Here is a 19539-nt window from a genome sequence, read left to right on the forward strand (position 1 = left end):
AGAGAATCATGCAGCTCATTGATTTCTGCAGTTTGAGCATTTGCCAGTGTACAGCAGCAAGAAGTTAGCAGCACATACTGTTTTCATTCTTTCTGAAAAATGGACCTTTTCAGTGTCAACTACACAAACAGGAAAAAAAAAACATGAAGGAAGTTAGTAAGCGAGGTGAGAAAGTTGAGGAAGTCATGACTCTTGTCCATAGCGTTCATCGTACTGTAGGCCTTAATCTGTGTAATTCAGAAATTACAGCCCATTGATTGGTGTGTGGATGCCAACTGATTGCGTTGGGCTGCTGGTTTTCCTTTGAGGTACTGAGTCACAGCCTTCCTGCACGCATGGACTGTGTGCTTTGGATACGGCTGAGGTTGAAAGCAGAGCTACAGCTGGGGGGGAGGAGGGCAAATTGTTGTCTGATTAGAGAATTAATTTTGCTAATTAAGCAGGTTGTTCATAGGACCATCTCCATGTTGCAGAGCTTGGTGGATACTCCACTTTGTCAAACCAAACTCATGGAGCACAGGTTAACTTCAGCATTTTGGCTTGTTGGATTTTGGGATGCTCAAGTATTTGGTTTATTGGATCCTGAATTTGAAGAGGCCAAAGTGCTTGTCTAAAAAGAGGTTCACTGATGCATTTGCAAGGTTGTTACCCTGCATAGGAAATAAGATAAGCAGCTTTTTATTCACTTTGCTTACTCAGCTGTAACTTTAAGGCTAATGTAACAAATAATTAAAGCTAGAAATTTCAAAGAATGCTAAGCCAATTAGACTCAAAATACAATGGAAAGTCAAGGTGAGTTAGGCTTCTAATTCCCCTAGGGTTGAATTTACAATGAATTCTAGGAGATTATGTTAAGCTTATTCATGCAATATGAAATCGTGTTTTCTAAAAGTTTATCTTGTATAACTATCAGTTTACTTCAAACTGGCAATGCTAATTCTTTTCAAAGAAATGGGAAAAGACAAGGAAGAGAATGCTGTAGAAACACTGCTGGAATTAGGATTTTAGAGAAATTAGAGCTTGGGGGTTACTGCTGCATCAAAGAATCAAAGAAAGAGCAGAAGTCTTGTCCTTGATGCCATCCAGTTATTGCAGTCCTTATGCTTTGTTCTGAGCCTCAGTTAATGCCATCAAACAACAGGTGGAGTGTAAAATTTCAGTTTTGGAGTCTAAGGAACCAGATGCGTGACACAGTGGAGCAGCAAGCTTCTGTGGGCCCCAAAGAAAGCTTCACTGAAAGCTGACATGCTCAGCCAGTTATATGAAGGCAAGGCCCATGAGTTTATTGTAGCCCACTTGCATAAAAACTTTACTACCATATTCTTTACTGTGTTTCTGAAGTGCAATGAATTGTTGTTAGAGACAGAAATCTGAAAACATAACTTTGTATTTTCTCATGGCATGGAGAGCTGCATTTGAACACAATATGTCACTTCTTATGTCAAAGCTTTAATTATATGATTTATGCTTCTAAAGCTAAACACAGAGGTACCAAAAATAATAACAAAAAAGTGTTGTAGTTCATTCTAAAATCACTTCAACTAGCAAATAGATTAGTGCACTCATTTCTCAGGTCTGGGAAATATTTTGCACAGGATAGTAAACACTAAAGGATATCATCTATAGTTCCATTCCTAAAATGTCCATTGTGTGTGCGTGTTTAATCTGTGAAGAGTTTGTCTTCAGTCTTAAAATACATGTAATTTTGCATTTGCTGAAAATACTAAGGTATTTATTCAAGCACACGAGTGCAGGCACGGACTGTGTTTGAGAAACAGAAAGTCTTGCATCATTTTAGCCCTGGGTGTATGCTCAGTATTCATGAAATTTTACTGTGCATCTGTTTTGCAAGGGAAAAGACCAGTGGGTTCAATTCCTCTCTGATAGAAAAGCACATAAATAGCAGAGCATAGGATATCGTCTATAGTGAAGCATCCCTGTTGCCTCTATGTTATTTGGGCAGTGTGTATGGGTAACATGGATGCACATGGCCAAGTGACGTTCCTTTTAAAATCTAAAAAGCTGTCCATAAAAAAAAAAAATTTTAAAAAAAAAAAAAAAGGTTAAGGGATTTGGGAGAAAATGAGAAAATGAGGACACTTCCCAATGTCCTTGTGGCTAGAAATGACCTGGTTTGGTTCTGTGGTGTCAGAGAGTGCTGCAGGCACGGAGCATTACCAAACCCGTCAGGGCTTCCTGCAGAACGTGGTCCTTTTCACCTGGATGAAAGTGCAGGATTAAGGGATTTTGTTTGCTTCTCCATAAGGAGAAAAGTAAAGATGAGAATTTAATGAAGCTGAATGTAAATTGTAATAGAGGTGTACGCACCACGATCCCTACTCTGAATTTTCTAGCAAAATGGCTTTATCGAGTGCTTATGACTATTTCCATTTCTGTATTTTACTTTTCAACTTTGTAGACATTCAGATTTTGCAGTTAATTATTCCAGTGTACATGAAACTCTTGCAGCAAATGGATTTGTGCTGTTGAAATTAAACAGGGAAGCAAAACAACTGTTGGTAATTAGACACATTTCATGTATCCGCGTACGCATCTTAAAACAACAAAAACTGTCTATGTTTGCACTGGAGCTTCGGATTCGATAGCATTCAGTAAATCTAATTATAGGCTATGGGAGTTTGCAAAAGTCCCTGAATGTTTATGTACAGTTTACCACTTTTCCCCAAAGCACTTTGATGGATTTGGCAATTAATCTTCAGTTCCGTTTGATTGGAATTTAGAATTCTTGGGTTGCATCTGTCGCCGGTGGCGTGGAGCAGGTTTGCCCTGTGGCAGTTAACATGGGGTGTCCTTTGCATACTCTTGTACATATGGTTTTTCTTACATACAAACATTTTGCTCTTCTAAGTTTCAAATGAGAATGCAATCAAAGAAATGGAGCTTTCTTAAGTCCCGGAAGACTCTGAGTACTACAGGCATTGTCGAGGTGCTGAAGATAACAGGGGAACAAAGAAATCCAATTAAAACAACATCTCTTTTCAACGTCCTTTCTTGCTGTTTTCTGTGAAATACACGATCCTGTTAATTTTCTACAACATCACCAGCACCCATAAAATCTGAGCTGCTTCAGTTAGTTCTGAAATGTCCTTTCATAGAGAGGAATTTTTTTCTAGATGAAGCCCCAAAGAAGGCTTCTCAGAGTTTTCCGATGACAGTATTTGCAATACCACCCTCTTTTGTCTTTCTGTTGGCTGGTGGTGGCCCCTGCTTCTAAAGCCACTTCTGGGAGGAAGAATCGAGAACATGCTCTGCAGCAAATCAGCTTTGTTGCTTTTTTGCTATGAATCCTCACCTGCTGGTCCCTAGATGCAGGATGGGGAGCCTGCCCAGCAGCAGGAGCTGGACTTCCCTCTGTCGTGGTTTGTTATCATTAAAACGCGTAATTCCATAGAATCGTAGAATATCAGCTTGGAAAAGAGAAGGCTGCAAGGAGACCTCACTGCAGCCTTCCAGTATTTAAAAGGGGATTATAAACAGGAAGGGAAGCAACTTCTTACAAGGGTAGACAGTGATAGGACAAGGGGGAATGGCGTTAAGCTCAAGGAGGGAAGGTTTAGACTGGATGTCAGGGGGAAGTTCCTTACAGAGAGAGTGGTGAGGTGCTGGAACAGGCTGCCTAGAGGGGCTGTGGATGCCCCATCCCTGGAGGTGTTCAAGGCCAGGTTGGATGGGGCCCTGGGCAGCCTGGTCTAGTACCAGATCTGGAGGTTGGTGGCCCTGCCTGTGGCAGGGGATTTGGATCTTGATGATCCACTTCCTGCTAGTTTCTTCCTGGACCCCAGCAAAGTCACATGAGTCCCTTCTTGGAGCTGCAGGTGCTTGGTTGGGCCAGGTGCCACCACGCCCTGGAGACAACCCATCCAATGTCTACATCCCCACACACAGCATTATCGGGATTTCCTCTCCAGGATTGTTTCTGCAGCTGGTTTTGGTGCAGAACGCCTGTTCTGCCAGCTCCTGACTGCGGTTGTGTCCCATCGCCTGGGGAGCCACGTGCAGCCATGGGTCACTGCACGCTTTGATCCCACCGCTGTGATCAGAGATAGCTTCACAGTACAGACATGAACAGCTGGCACAGAGAGAGAGATCTCTTCCTGAGCATTACCTTTGCTGCTTGCACAGGTAATTCCCGGAATGACCTTCTGCATTTGAACACAGGGTAGAAAGGCACTTGCGAGATGATCCCAGCAGTGTCTTTATAAATCTTAGCAATACATGACAGACAGCGGTTAGCAGGAACAGCAGGCAGTGAGTGGCCTTTGAGACACTGCAAAAGGGATACTTTGACACCTTATCCGTCAGCGAGGGGAAGTCGCTTGGGAGTTGCTTTTGTAGCACTGCAGGGGAGTACGAGGAGCTGCTGAATGAAAGTGGATTTAATCAGAGGTACTTGGCGATATCCCTTCACCTCAGCCGCTTGATAGTATCTTCGCAGTGAGGAGCTAGTTAATTTTAATGATAAAAGCTGAGAATCTTCTTATTGAAATTTAAATTAGGTTAATGACTAGTGATATGGCTAAAGGGTATAATTTACAAAACACAAATCCCTCATGCAAAAGTGTGTGTGAGTTCCATATTGCACACGGAAATCCCTTAATTTTGATTTGACTCATTTAAAGCAAAAAAAAAAAAAAATCTTGTTAACATTTCCATGGCTGCAAAATATGCTAATTGAGCGTATATTGGCTTCTCCTCCTCGGAAGGGGACCCTCCCTTGGAGCAGGCTGAAATCCCAGGTGAGCATCTCCTCCCTGTGCTGCTGAGGGCTCAGCCTCCATTGCCAGGGGAGGCTGGGGTCAGGTTCTCAGGTGTTCCCTCCTCACAGCCAAAACCAAGAGCTTAGGGATAGAAACACCTAAGGAAGTTACCAGGTTTATAGCAAGGCTCGAATCGCTGGGGCTGAACTGTCTGCATGTGTTGTAATGGGAATAGAGCATCTCTACTGGGATGCCCTTAGTTATTTATTACCTGTGTTTCAGCGGGAACTACTGGGATGCTGCTCTCTCCAAAATCTGACCTTGTCTGTTTGCACCGGGCCTTTACAGCATTGCTTGATACATGGTATGCATGGATACCTTGTTATAATATGGGTATCCAGGTTACAAACTCTTGCAGAGTAACAGTATTCAGCCACACTTGTCTCAGTGCAGTTGGTACGCTTCAAAGTACTCATACACTCTGAAATGCTGTGAATCAGTGGGAGTGTGTGGTATATAAGGTTGGATATTAGGAAAGAATATGTGTTCTTTGAGTAGGACATGAATCGCTCGCCTCCTTGGCACTTGGAACAACACAGAAATGAAACTCCTGTTCCTGTTCTGTCCTTGTAGGCTCGTGTCTGGCTGTTAGACCTCCAGGAGAACATCACTGGATACTAATGGGCAGCTCAGTGCTGAAGTGAACATTGGTTTGCCATTAGAACCAAATGTTTCCTGGTGTCTCTACAAGCTGTGGTGTGCGTGAAATGAGAACTTCTGACATTTATGAGGTTCTTTACAATATAGGAACAAGCATTTACTTTTAGTGTCTTAATTTCATATGGGCATTTTACTTGCTGGGTGCACTCAGTGACATCTTTGAAGAACAGGAACGACATTAAAGCACCATAGTGAATTGGTAGTAATTTGTGTAACAGAACTCACTCTTTTCTTATCATTTCCCATTTTATGAAGATGACTTAGTGAATTGATTTGACTTCAGAGTGCACTTACGAAATAGCAGTGCATGCAGGCTCTTCGAAGTCATCTCAAAGTAAAGCTGTGCCACTTTCTATCCAATGGGAGTCTGGGAGAAGACATTTTAAGATAAATTAATTAGGAGGTGCTGCAACTTAAATGAGTACAGTGGTGATTATGAAGGCAGGTACTCTAAAAACTTCAACAAACAGGGCCGTACATTCACATCTCACAAACAAAAGCAGTCAGAGGAGAGAAAGGACTGAGTATTTTAGGAACAAAAATTAAACTGGGTCAGCAGAGGAAATGTTTGATAAGGTCAGACAATCCCAAGCCCTTGGGCTGACCAGGCAGGGGCTGACTGACCCCATCTGGGCCCATGAGAAGGCTGAGAAGTGGCCATGGCTGAGTGCAGAGGAGTTGATGTTACCAGTCCCCCCCTGTTCCCGTTGTTGAACTTAACCCTTTGCGAAGGGTGAATCTCTCTGGAGGAGATGCTATTGAGAAAGGTGCTGCATTCATGTGGTTGTTTGGAGGCTCAAAGTGATTTGCTTTTTTTTCTGCATGTAAATAATATAAGTTTATGAGTGGGAAAGCACCAGGAGTGGAAATGGCAGCAGTGTGTGCACTGCTTGACTTTAAAGCAACAGTGTTCCAGCTTGGCGTTGCACAGAGTTGACATTTGCCCACTGTACAGTATTTGTTTTCTTTTAAGATCGAATTATAGAATCATTGAAGTTGGAAAAGACCTCTTAAGATCATCAACCCACTGCCACATGAAAACCATTAATATTGCAGTGCTCCGGTACCTGATTCACAGAGGATGACACATTTAGGGATATTTCCACGCCAAAAACCACTGTGAGAGGGTTGGGAATGGCTGAGGAAGCAGCTTCTGTGGGTGTCCTGGGGCTGCTATTCAGAAAATGCCTGCAGCATCCTGGCTCTGCTCTCAGCCCTCCTCACTGGGTTTCCTACTTCTCATCCAGGTCTCCAACTTGGGGACAGCAAATGTGGGCTTATACAGAATTTTAAAAGCACTTCAGTTTTTCCTGCAGATGGCCAGACTGCTTTTGCAGCAGTAATCTCTCTCCCAGGGCCAGGAATGCCAGCGAGAATCCAGCTGGGGCAGCCTGCAGGAGCAGCCTGGTCTCCCCCCTTCTGGAAACTTAAGAATGCCTGTTCTGTGTCCCCACTGCATTTGATTGTCTCCAGGGGATGTTATATAGAATCAGGTGAAATCCAGTCCTGATGAGTTTTACTGTTGTTGCTCTAAGGCACTCATCGGTATAAAGGATTCCTCATCAGATGCTAACAGCATCCATTCCCAGACTGCTGCGGTGTTGTGCCTTCCTCCCTGAAGACCCCAGGCATGCAGCACTGTATATGCAATGGCAGAATACAGCTCTAAATTCAGAGGGGAGAGCTCTATGAAGTGATGTTCTGTATCCAAGCCGTGTACCGGGGTTCCATTCTTGCTGCTGTTGTGCAGGTGAGCTGCAAGACTTGATCACGCACCAGCGTTCTGGTACTGAGAACTGGATAAAATTGATGTTTCAGCCAAGTATGTTCCAATGTGCTTTAAAATCTTCAGAATTAATCAGTGAATTGTCAGAGAGCTTCAGACTTATTACTTTTTAATAGCATTTTTTATTACTTGCTAATTATAAGGGGGAAAAGGTGCGAGGCACAGCTAGTATTATAGTTCCTTAAGTAAATTGGAGCACAAGGTCACAATAAATTGAAAAGTTATTAAGTGCATACTTTGCTGGAGATATAATACTTATCATTATAAAACAGGAATACAGATACTCTTTTTTTTTAATGTCCACAGATGGCACAAGCTAATTATTCTCATTTGTATAGCACCTTACACCTCTGTAGATTTTTTTCAGAATGTTGAAAAACAGATGATCACGTCTGTTTTTGTAGCTGTGTGAGAGTTTTTCATTAACAAGATCAGGCAGGACCATCTGTGTGTTCTAGTAAAAAGTTTACCACCAACAGTGAATTCAAAACTTTCAAACAATGGGTGAATGCATAATTTGTCATGTGTAGGTACAGTGCATTGGCTAATAGCCCATGCAACTTAGTCATGGGTTTCTGAATGCATTTCTTGTCTCTTTTAAGAGGAGAAAATGCAAGTCACATTCAGCATTGCATTAATGACAGAATAGGCCCTGACTCAACACAGTATTCAGGTTTGTGCCTTCTGTGTAGGAACATACATCCACCTGGCACCTCCTCCAGGGGGAGAGGAGCAGCCCCCAGGGATGCTGGCTGCGGAGGAGCAGCTTTCTCTGCCCTCAGTATGGGGAAATGGAAGAAGCCAGCCTGGTAAGGGGAGGTGCAGAGCTTGCCCACATCATCGGTTGTGAGACTTCTCCTCTCACATAACGAGTCCATCAGGAGGACAGGCAGGTCCTTGCACATGGTGATGGAAAAGCGCTGCATAGAGTGACTTTGACCTGAAGAAAAAGTGTGACTGTAAAGCTGTTAAGATTGAATACAGCTGGAGAGGGAATTTAAAAAAAGCCTATGCAGAAACCACCTCCAGGACGCCTGGAAGTTAATTGTCTGGTAGCTGTGATTCTTTTAGAGTGTTGTCCCTGTCCTTTCACACTTCCCATGCAATCTCACTCTGCCCCAGCATTTTCACTCTCCCAAGCTGCCTCTCCCACTCTTCCGAGGTTCAGAGAAGCAAAGAGTGTGGAGCCAGGTGACCCTGTGCCATCCAGAGCCGTGCTGCTCTGCAATGCGTGCTAGGATGCTTGTCCCCAGAATGTGGAAAATGTCCCACAAGATGAGTAGCCATGAGGCAGACCTCTCATGCCCACAGCCCCAGCCTGTTCTGCAGAAGGGATGGGTCATGGGAACTGGTGCTCAGCACAGGAAAGTTCTTCAAAAACGACAACAAACTGTGAGAACAGATGGGGGCAGAGATGTATGTCAGGTTGTTTTAATTTTGTTCTGTCCCTTGTAGTGTTAGCATGTTAGACAGAGCCTGAAGCACTGAATGGGCACTTGACAAATATTCAAGAAATCCGTGATTTCTAGCCCTGATCACTATCAGCTTTTCCAGAGTAATCTCTGGCTTGTGCTCTCCCCTGTGAAGTCGTCAACATTTGCTTAGAGGTTGTATGGCTTGTTAGCTGGAGATGTATGTCGCTCGTTAGAGATAGAAATGCATCTTGTCTTGTCGATGGAGGCATTAACAATTCCACTTGCAAATTAAGGAGTTCATTTAAGTCTCTTCCAACATTCTTGTGAAAAATCGTGGCTCCTACACAGATGTCCTCAGCTGGTCTTGTTTTCACCAGAGTACACCAATTTGGGAGAGGATTTCATCTCGGAGCGTGGTTCTTTAATGAGAAAATGCTTTTGTGTCCTACATAATCCACATAATTAGTGCATGTTGGAGTCAGCCCATATGGGATTTTCAAAAGCTCAGTGCAGAGACTACTCTCAGGTTTAGTTATTGAGAAACTTAAAACTTAAGCCAGGCTAAAATGGGGAGCTTTCAACAACCGAACGTGAGAGCAAAGTGTCCAAAGTTGCTTGGAGTATTTCACAGTTTGGACACTGCCATCTGGGTTTTCTTGAATCAACCATTTACCTTCTCCTCAGGTTCCTGATTTTGCAGAGAGGGAATGGTGATACTTTTGTACCACAAAGAAGCTCTTCTGAATTTTAATTAACAGCTGGCATGTTTGGGTATTCAGGGAAGAAATCTCACTTGAATTATTGCTTTGTGAGATTATTGTTTTAAGAATGGCATGTGAAGAATTTCTTCACATATATTTCATCTTCTCTTGGTAACCCTCATCTTCCTTGTTCCTATGTCCAAAATGTAATTACAAAATGTTCCCGTAGGAAATAAAAATTCTAAGTGACTCCTTCAAGCCGTGCTTGAAATTTCGGGAGAAGGAGAGTTACTTTTGTCACTTTCATCATTTTATTTGTACCACAGTGGTTTTTAGCAACTGCAGTTGTAAACACCATTGTACAAAAGAAACAGAAAAAACCTGATCCTGGCTCTTGTGGGTTTGCCATTTTGATGTAGGACAAGGCATGTTTGATGAATTGAGATGTACAGATGGGGCATGTCCTTAGAAACAGAGACAACTTCTGTGTGAGAGGCAGCCATCCAGAACAGCAGCTGCCTGACTACTGCCAAGGAACAAAGGAGATGTTTAGAATCATAGAGTCATAGAATCACCAAGGTTGGAAAAGACCTCCAAGATTATCCAGCCCAACCGTCCACCTATGACCAGTATTCCCCCACTAAACACATCAACGTTTCTTGAGCACCTCCAGGGATGGTGACCCCACCACCTCCCTTGGTAGCCTGTTCCAGTGCCTCACCACTCTTTCAGAGATGAAATTTTTCCTAATATCCAACCTGAATCTCCCCTGGCACAACCTGAGGCCGTTCCCTCTTGTCCTGTTGCTAGCTTGAAGGATGGGTCTGAAGAGAAACGTGAAAGTGGCATTGCTGCAGTTCCAAAATGATGGAGCAGTGAGGGAAAAGGTGCAGGGCTGCTTGGCTGAAGATGGCAGTGCCAAGGCTCTGGTGGCAGGAGCATGGCAGGCTGAGGAGCGGCGAGAAGTGTTTGAGGAGTGGGCACTGTGCTGCTGCTTGGTGCAATGGAGAGAGGCCCAGGGATGCTCAAGGATAGATGACAGTGAGGTGAAATGGACAGCCAAGAAGCAAAGTCCTCCCTGAGGGTTTGAGGCTGGACCTTCTAAAAAGAATTACCAGAGCATGTAGGTACGATATTCACCAGACAGGGAGGATACAAGAGCTCATTACATTTTCTGCCATATTTACAAAAAAAAAAAAAAAAAAAAAGTTAAACCTTCAGGATTACTGATGCCTCCTACAATTTTGGTATTTGGGATCCATATATGAAATATGCTTTGCTTCACTTTCTTTGACTTGCCCTGCGTCTGCTTTTTTAATGACAGGCATGTTTCCAACTAACAACTTCCTACTTTCTCATTAAAAGCAAAGGCAAGGGATAGGTAAAGTGTTACAGGGAGAAGGCTTGTCACAGGAAGGAAAGAAAAAATAGCTATCTGGAGAAACCCATCCCAGTCTGATACTTATTCTTTGTTACATCCTGAAAGGTATTATTAGCTAAAGCATTATTCTGTATTTATCTGAAATCATAATTGAGAATCATATTGCAGACTGTGTTCTTTCATATTTTAAATTAATTATATAAAAGGTTTTTATCTGTGCCTTTACCTTACTGGAAAAAAAAGACTTCTGGTTACTTTTAACCAAAGTACCAGCCTTAATAGTTGTGCTGTAAGATGATCAGTAGACTGGTAGTGAGCGAACTCTCTGCCTCCATAAGAGCTGAGAATATTATTAAGGGTGTGAACACTTTAACTCAGTATTGTGAGATGACAAACTACCTTTTAATAGAACATTAACATTAATCTAAACAAGATTAGTGGAGCAAAGCATTGTACGAATAAGCTTGCTCAATTAAAACAGATGGTCTTCCATGCTGAATTCCATTATGTTAATAAAGCCTCCCTAGCATACCCACAAGCTTGCGTGTGCTCATGTGAGCTCTCTCTTTCCAGTTGCAAGGAGTGTGGTACATATAAATTTGCTTAGCTTTGTGCTACAGTACTCATTTTATCATCTTTTATTCTGAGAGCTCTTCAGAATTTCATATTTATCAAATTATTTCTGAATGATTAACACGAGATCTTTACATTTTCTTCTAATTACATGTCTATCATTAATCTTCGCTATTTCTTTTCCCCCAAGCATTTTAGAGAAGGTGGAGAGTGATACAATTCAGCAATTAGAACCAGCTGCAAGCATGATTAAGGCTGTCTAAAACCAGGGAAGAAAAAAAATATGTAAGACTGTAGCAACATTAATGTGTAACATTAGCCAAAATTAATGATCAAACCTTGCATACTAGCATCTTAATATTGTCTCACACAAAATGGCTTTACATTTGTAAGGAACTCACAGTAGCAATCTAATCACTATTCCCCCCCCAGACAAGCTTTTACTGTTCCTTATTAGAAGAAACAGAGTTTTGTTGCTTCAAGAATTATTATTTTTATCCTGGGCAGACGCTCAGAAAAATATTCAAGTGTTAGGAAGCCCTGAAGTTTTCAATTTATTTAAAAAAAAAAAAATCTTGCTTTAAAGAAACCTCGTAAGGAATAATCTCTAATGTAATCCTTTCAGCCAAAATCATCTAAATTAAAAGGTGATGTAAACAGACGTGATTTCACCTCTCTTCCCCACACCCTGCATTGCTACTAAAATGCAAGAGAATATTTTAGTTCTCTGTCTACCTAGAGCTAAGCAGAGTAAGTCACTGAATACTGTTTAGCCTAACTTTCAAGGCTTGGATCTAGCAGGATGCAAGAATAGGTTAAGAGTGCTTTTTCTCTTTACTTATGTTGGTGTGCTCTTTGCAGGCTTTTGATCACCCTTTGGCCCTCATTTGCTATTCAAACACTGTCAGAAAGCTGCCTATATTGACAACTGCTGGAGAAAAACGCTGGCCAAGAGATTGCTATGTGATTGCCTGCAAGCTTTGGATGCCTTAAGCCTGCTAGGGCTCAATTGGCACTTCTGTTTCCTAGTAGTCTGGGTAGAGTTTCAAAAGATGAAGTGATGGTATTATGCAAACCAAGTTGTGTGACTTCTCAAAATGAGCACTCTTTGGCCCAGCTGAAGGTGTTCCCTCTTCACTCTTCCCTTTATATATCAGCTTAAAAGCCAGAGAATGGCATATAATGCCGCAAAGAACCTAGGTTTTCAGGACTGTCACCACCAAATGTGAGGGTGCGAGGTTGGAGAGGGCACGAGTACTTTTGTTGGCTCTTCAGCAGGATGTGGAGTGATAGCTGAGTACAATTTAATAATCCCTTAGTTGAATTCTTTCCACGTCTAAGACATTTGGCTGTGTGCAGCTAGAGCTCCCCTTTAAATCAAAGTGACCCAAGTGCTTTTCCTGTGCACAGGAACAGAGAGTTGATGTATGGAACGGAAGTAAGCCATCATTAAAAGAATGATCGTGTGTGTGCTCTACATTTCAGGTGTGAATTACTTTGGGGGAAAATACTCTCTTGAGAGTAGGTCTGCCTGGAAGATGTCAATGTCAACTTGGTAAACAAGGTTATAGGGTGAGCAGAGGCTATTAATTATTGATGGTCACTGGAAACTGGTGGATGGATATCTACACCACTACTCAGCCCACTGTGACTTAAATGTAAATGAAATTTAATGTGAAATTGTGTATAATTGACAGCTCATCAGCTATGGGCTAAAAACAGCAGATGTGCTGGTGGGAGTGTTGGCTTTTCATTACTTGGGTTTCCATGGCTGGCTTTTCCATAACTAGAGCCTGAGACATCTCTAGTTTGTAACTCAGAAATATCAGCTTTCCAGCAAAGATAAGTGAACAATAAATCAGAGGAGAAAGGAGGAGGTGTTTTAAAAGAGAAACACTGTTCCGAAGGATAAGCTTTCTACCCTTAAAGCTCACAGAGTTAGCGAGATAAGGGTTTGCTCATGAAGAAATTTATCCATTCCATTCCTAGTAAAAGCGATGGGTACGAGTCGTCAATCATTGTCAAAAGCCAACGGTGCTGCACAAGGACGGGAGGTGCGGGAAGTGAGCTGCAGAGAGATAGCTCGCTGATTTCTGGTGCACTAACGGAGCATAGCTGAACGGGATATTGGTCCTTTGCTGCTTAAGCAGCCAGAAATAACAGGGTAAGGAGCTAGCATATAATATCAGCGCTCCATGGGGGCGTCGCGTAGCGCAAATACCCAAGGAGGAGAGTTGTGTAAACATATGACAAAGGTTTGAAACAAGACAGCCTGTATTTTTCTTTCTGGAACTACTATTTGGCAGGATCTTCCCCTGATGGTTACATTCCTACCCACTACCTTTTCATTTTAAAGCTTCGGTGTCTTTGGAACTCAAGGATATCAAGCCAACCTGCAGCGGGAGGGGCCTACCAGGTGTCCCAGCCATGGGCACACAGAGGAGAGCAGCAAGGAAGGCATGCCCTGCTGCACGTCCCACCTTCTCATCTTGGTGCAACTCCGTGAGCTCATTTCCATCACGAGAGGACACAGATTACCATATTTTGGGAAGTGCTTCTGCCCGGGAGCAACCTGCAAAGCAGAAAACTTGCTCGTGGCAGCCAGCCTAAACCTGGAGAGTCCCACATGCTGCATGTGAGCCTAAGTGCAAGGAGGTTGGCATGAAGAAAGGGGTAAGATGTAGTTAGAAATGCCAGGCATCAGGGGAAGTCAGTGGCAGGAGAAAAATAAAGCCACATTCTACTTTGTCAGCCACATTTCAAACTGTAACCTATCTCTAGTTCTTATCAGAAATTAGACATCAGGATTATCGAAAGAACACCTGGGTGAGCGATAGGAACCTTCTTCAGACAATGCCATGGAACTGACTGGAGCTGTTTGGTGGGTTTTTTTACCAAGTGGAAATTTGGTCCTCTTGGAGCTTCGGAGCATTCCTCCTGTGTATCCCCTCTTTTCTTTGCTGGCTTTTCTTCTTAGTTGTTGTTGTTAGTTTGTATTTTAGTTTTTGTTTTTGTTATATATATATTTGCCCTGTGGTCTGTGTGCATTGTTCATACTGTTTGATTTAAAGGTCAGAAATGTCATTAAAACGGTATGATTTTATGGACTGAATAACGTATTTCTTGTTTCTTATTCCAACCTTTCACGTGCTTTTTATTATACAAATGTAGAAAATGGTTAGCTTTAGTAAACCTTTTGGGGAATTAGGGGTTTTATTTTTAATTAATTCAGATATAGCACCTGGCAATAGAGATGAAATTGCTAGTTGATGTAGCATTTATTGCCATGGCAAGTATGGAACAGAAGGCAAAATTCTTCATGAAACCTGTGCCAATTTCCATAGCATAATATGTTATTAGGTCAATTCATCTGTGGTATTGAAGACATTAAAGCAAAAAAGAAGAAAAATTTCACTTGTAGGATAAGTCAATACTATGAGCCATCCCTATACATGAGTCCTATAATTGTTTTAATGGAGTCTGTTTGTGCAAGTAAATTTTGCAGAGTATTTTGCTTGTCTATCAAGAGAGTTGTTTGGTTCTTTTTTTCTTGTTTGGATGTTTGCTTTTGGTTGGTTTTTTTTTTCTTTCTTATCACATAGTAGAAAAGTAATGTGATTAATGAACAACTTGAGTTAATTGGGAAAAAAATGAGATAAACAAGTTCCCGTTCTTCCTCATCTTTGCATATTAGCTTCAATCAAGACCTGATCCACAATGAATAATTAAATCGTAAAAATTAAACTTGCGGTCATATAATTGCAGTATAAATGAATGTGTATGCGTTCTGTGAAAAGATTTATTTTAGTAGTTAGAATAAACCTTAAGACGTAATTTCATCACATTGCTAATGAAGTGTTTACATTGAGCTAGACATTACTGACAGCAGTAGCTGGCAGTGCTCACAGAGGCCTGGTTTTGAAAAAACTGCAAATGTGTGACTCTGAAGTGTTGAAGTGTTACTCCCAGTGTTGGTAACAGGACGTAAGAGCCAACACAGTGTCCTCTTGGGGTCGGTGCCAGCTGATCCCTTCACAGCTGTAAGAAGAGGACGGGTCTCCGGCTCGGATTTCTTCATCACACTCTGGTACCTATCAGTAAATTAGGCTAATTATATCTTCAGGCTACTGATGTCTGCATAGTTCAAAAAAAAAAAAAAAAAAGGAGGGGGGAATTAAGGTTTAGCAGGGCTTTCTTTGATACCATTCATCATACCCATTTAACCTTTAAAATAAATCAGCCAGTCAATGTGTCTTTTTCAACCAATCAATGAGAAAGAAATAAAACTGCATACCTCATGGCTGACTTCCCTGCCCTCGAATGGCCTGACTTTTTGATGTCAGCTTAGAGCTCTCTCAACTGAGCTGAAATGAAAGGGGACCGGACAGCACAGTGTTGGGCAGCACTAAGAAAACTGCCCTGCAAGACCATTTGTTTGAGAGCATCTCCTCTAGTAATCACCTCAGAACAATAAGCAGTGGGGAGCTGAGCTGCCCAGCCCCGGCGTGTGTGCGGGGAGGAGGGCTGCTGCTCCTCGTGGCTTTCCTGCAGGACCGCTAAGTGTTTGCAACAGGCTCGATCATTTAATAGGAACGTTATGACATTTCCAGAAATAGAATTCAGGCTTTTTTGTAAGATAAGAGGAAAAGTTGGTTGGGTTTGTCACATCCTTTGTTTTTACAGAATTAGTTTTGATGGATGAAGCAGTGGCGGAGAGATCTGAAGTTCACAAGTGATATTTATTTATTGCACTGCGTGTTCTTTTGTGGCAGCAGTTACTCAGCCATACAAATTAAAAAGTCACTTCTAAATCAACTTATACCCAGAAAGATCAAGAGTTTCATCAGGGAAAAAAAAAAAAAAAAAGCAAACCAAAACCTTAAACAAAAACCTCTCCATATGAAGGCATCTAACTACCGCGTTTGTTATTGCATGACTCTTCCCCGGGGGCAAAAGGATGTTTTGTTCTTCAGGCACAGTCGGTACCTGTTTCTTCTGCTAAGGAAGTGCCACCTCCTATAGGTTCTTTAAAACGTTCACACCTGACCACTGGAAGTGACTCAGCATCCCCCAAACATCTCCTGTGAGCACAGTGCTGCAGTGATAAGTGAGTTCTGTTCATTAACATGCTGCTTAATGCTAGGAGCAGCAGCCAGTTTTGTGTAACATCTTCTTTGTGTTTTTACTGAAAGAAAAAGCAATTTCTCTGGTCTTTTCCTATTCAGGAAATCAAGTAGCACTTGCTTGGAAAGCATTGGCTTCAATGATACTTTTTCTGAATATTCAGTAGAGGGTTTTCCTTAACAAAGGCCATATGCATATTTTTGTGGGTTTTTTTTTACTATTTTTAGAAAGAGCTGCACACAGATTTCAGTTTGGAGTTAATGGCTTGGAAAAAATGTCTAGATGGATAAACCAAATACAAACGTAATAGTTACAAGATCTAGTTGTAATTAAAATCCAGAGAGAGAGAAGACACTGAATAAATCAGAGTGCATAGGAACCAGATGTTGTCTGTTCGGGGCAGTGGTGGAAGCTCCATGCGGCCCTCAGAGATGAAGCTGATGTTTTGTGGACAGCGAAACAGGCTTTTCTAACAGCATCTGCCTGACTGCCTCGTGCCAGAATGAGCCCACTCCTGGGGTTTGCTGCTCTTCATCCTAAAGGTACCTCCTTTCAGCCTTCTGCAACTGTGGTGTTTATGCAGCTTGGTAGTTTTAGAAGAATGGAGGAGGAAAGAATTTATTTATTTCCTGTAAGAGGTGGTGGGATGCTGCCGGTGAGGGATCACATCCTGCCTCAAAGAGCTGTGCCTCTGCTGTAAACGCTTTGCAAAAACAGTTTTGTTTTAAAGCAAAATGGAAAAAAATAAGAAAAGATATATCAAGGCTGATGCTATCTGCGCTCAGGAGTAATTTGATCATAACCCTCTTTATATCTGTCTCTTCCCCTGCCTGAAGTTCCCTACCTAAAAATGAATTTGTTCCTGAGACTACTCAGAGAGGTAATCTAAACTGGTCCACGCTGTCAGTGACACGTGTATAATGACATTTTATGGCTTGTCTTAGCCGGCCTGCCGAAGGAATCCTGCTTCTAATTGGTGCATTAGGAGCTGCCTGCAGCCGTGTGGCACCATGGGCTGGGCTCCTACCCATTGCACAGGATGTGCATCCATCCCATGGGACGTCCCTGCTCCCTGCAGTCCCATTCAGAATCCCTGGGAAACACAGAGCAAGGTGGGCTCTCACCCCCTGACCCCCTGCTCTGCAACGGGGTGCTACCAACAGGGGGTAAAATGCAAATTTTATTGCAGCAAGACGATGTTTTCCTTTTGGATTCTGGGTTTTGTGTGCTTTTGGAAAGCATTTGGCAGCCACAGCAAGTATGTTTACAAAAAGAGCAGAACTGGTAAAGTTCAGGTTCGTGTTTGGATTCAGCCCCAGCAAACTGAAGCTGAAGCTGTGCCAGACGTTTGAAGCTGCCAGACGACAGTTCATCTCAAACAGAAAGCTGAAGAGGGGGAAAGAAATTTGTCAAATGTATTCCATGTGGAATTTCAGGCAATTTAATTTGATTCACTACACTCTGAAATGTCTTGGACTTCCCTATTGTTTCTTTACTTTAACACTAAATTTGATACCTTCTGGGATCGGCAGTGCTTTGTGCTGCATTCGTCACATCCTCTAATTTACTGGCTTTAGTCTCTCTTTGTTTTAATTGAGGGTACTGAGCCCTGCCAAAAGCACTCTGTTAACATTAGGGTCATTTGGGTCCTGCAGTTGTTCTTCCTGGGGGGAGGACTACTGCAGTAAGAAGGGGCAAAAGGGGTAAATGGAAAAAGGGAAAGGAAAAATGATAGATTTCATCTGTGTGCCTCTATCTGAAGCACCTGTGGGTGAATTTCCTACAGATTCAGTGGGCACTGTAGCCTGGCCCTGGGGCAGGAGCCCCGTGGCTCTCTCTAGCCATGCAGCTACTCCATCTCTCTACTTCCCCTATATTTTTTTACCCTCTGAAGTGCAGCTTTGGTATGGAGGCTGCTTCTTCTCCAGCTCCTTCTGACTAAGTGCCAGAAACAGAACCTAGAGCCTTTGCATCTGTAGATTAAGCTGTCTGAATTTGTCCAAATGTCAGAGCAGTGGAGCCCACACAATTTAAGGCTAAATAATATTCATTTCTCTTGAAACCTATAGACTTATGTAGGCTGTCTGACAGATAAATAAATAGAATAAAACCATCCAATTATAGTAGTCTTGCCTGGACCATCTATTCATTTACTATTTTGTGACTGAGCTCCCTGGATCAGTGCACGTTTGCTCCTCAGCTGGGCTCGGGAAGACGAGGCGAGAACAGCCAAGCCCAAAGTTGTCAGTGTTTATGCACGAGTCAACAGTGAGGAGTTTGGTGCCTTTACTGGTCTGTCTGATTTATTTTTTTTTTTTTTTCCTGACAAGTGCAGCTTCTGTTTCTAGGTGTTGAGGGTTTGTTTTGAAGGGCAGAAAAAGAGAAGGGCTGGAGGCTATCTGACACAGCTGCGGTCAGAGCATCTCTTTCACATTCTCTTCTTAGGCTGTAAATGGTCTACGCTCACTTTTTTTTTTTCTCCCTGAAGTCTTCCTGCAGCTCCCTGTGAGTTTCGAATACAATTCTGGCAAGTTGAAAAGGATGGATCTGGGACAAGGGAAGAATCCTCGGGGCTGTAGGTGGGGCTGGTGGAAGCGGGCAGGGATGCCTGCGGTTGTGCAGATGTGAGCTGCCCACCTCCCACCTCTGCTCCAAATGTTGGATGTCTCTGATAAGGGCAGGGCTGAGGCTCTGCTCTGCCCCCAGGAGCTTTCAGGAGAAGTGCTCTGTGCAGCACTTCCCAGCCCCAGCCACCCCATAGCTTCTCCCTGGGATGCTTCTGTGCCAGGAGGTTGTGTGAACCTAGAAGTTGCCCTACGATGACATAAGATCTTTCCATATAATTAAGCTGCCATAAAATCTGTGGCTTTTTCTCAAGAAATTTGTAGTGATGCTTTAAAATCTGTTCCCGTGCAGGCAGTTTGACAAACATGAGAGCTCTGTGAAAATCATTAGTGCTAAAGGTAAATCCTCCAAGTAAAGTGCCCTGGGATTTATGTACTCAGTGCTGTAGTAATAATAATTAAAATGCATACTACTGCGGGTAACTCCCACAACTTGCACTTTGCTCTGAAGCTGAGGAGAAACTCATTGATTAGTCCATGGGGTCAATCAGTCCATC

The 19539-nt window shown here is 42.6% G+C and overlaps 1 protein-coding gene across 3 annotated transcripts in view; it reads left to right on the forward strand.

Annotated features, from left to right (window-relative positions):
* CDH4 (cadherin 4) overlaps window positions 1–19539 on the forward strand; it is a 415068-nt gene that overhangs the window by 224590 nt on the left and 170939 nt on the right. The window lies entirely within an intron of this gene.

This window comes from Numida meleagris, chromosome 19 (genome assembly GCF_002078875.1).
Source record: "Numida meleagris isolate 19003 breed g44 Domestic line chromosome 19, NumMel1.0, whole genome shotgun sequence".
In the NCBI taxonomy this organism is placed as follows: Eukaryota; Metazoa; Chordata; class Aves; order Galliformes; family Numididae; genus Numida; species Numida meleagris.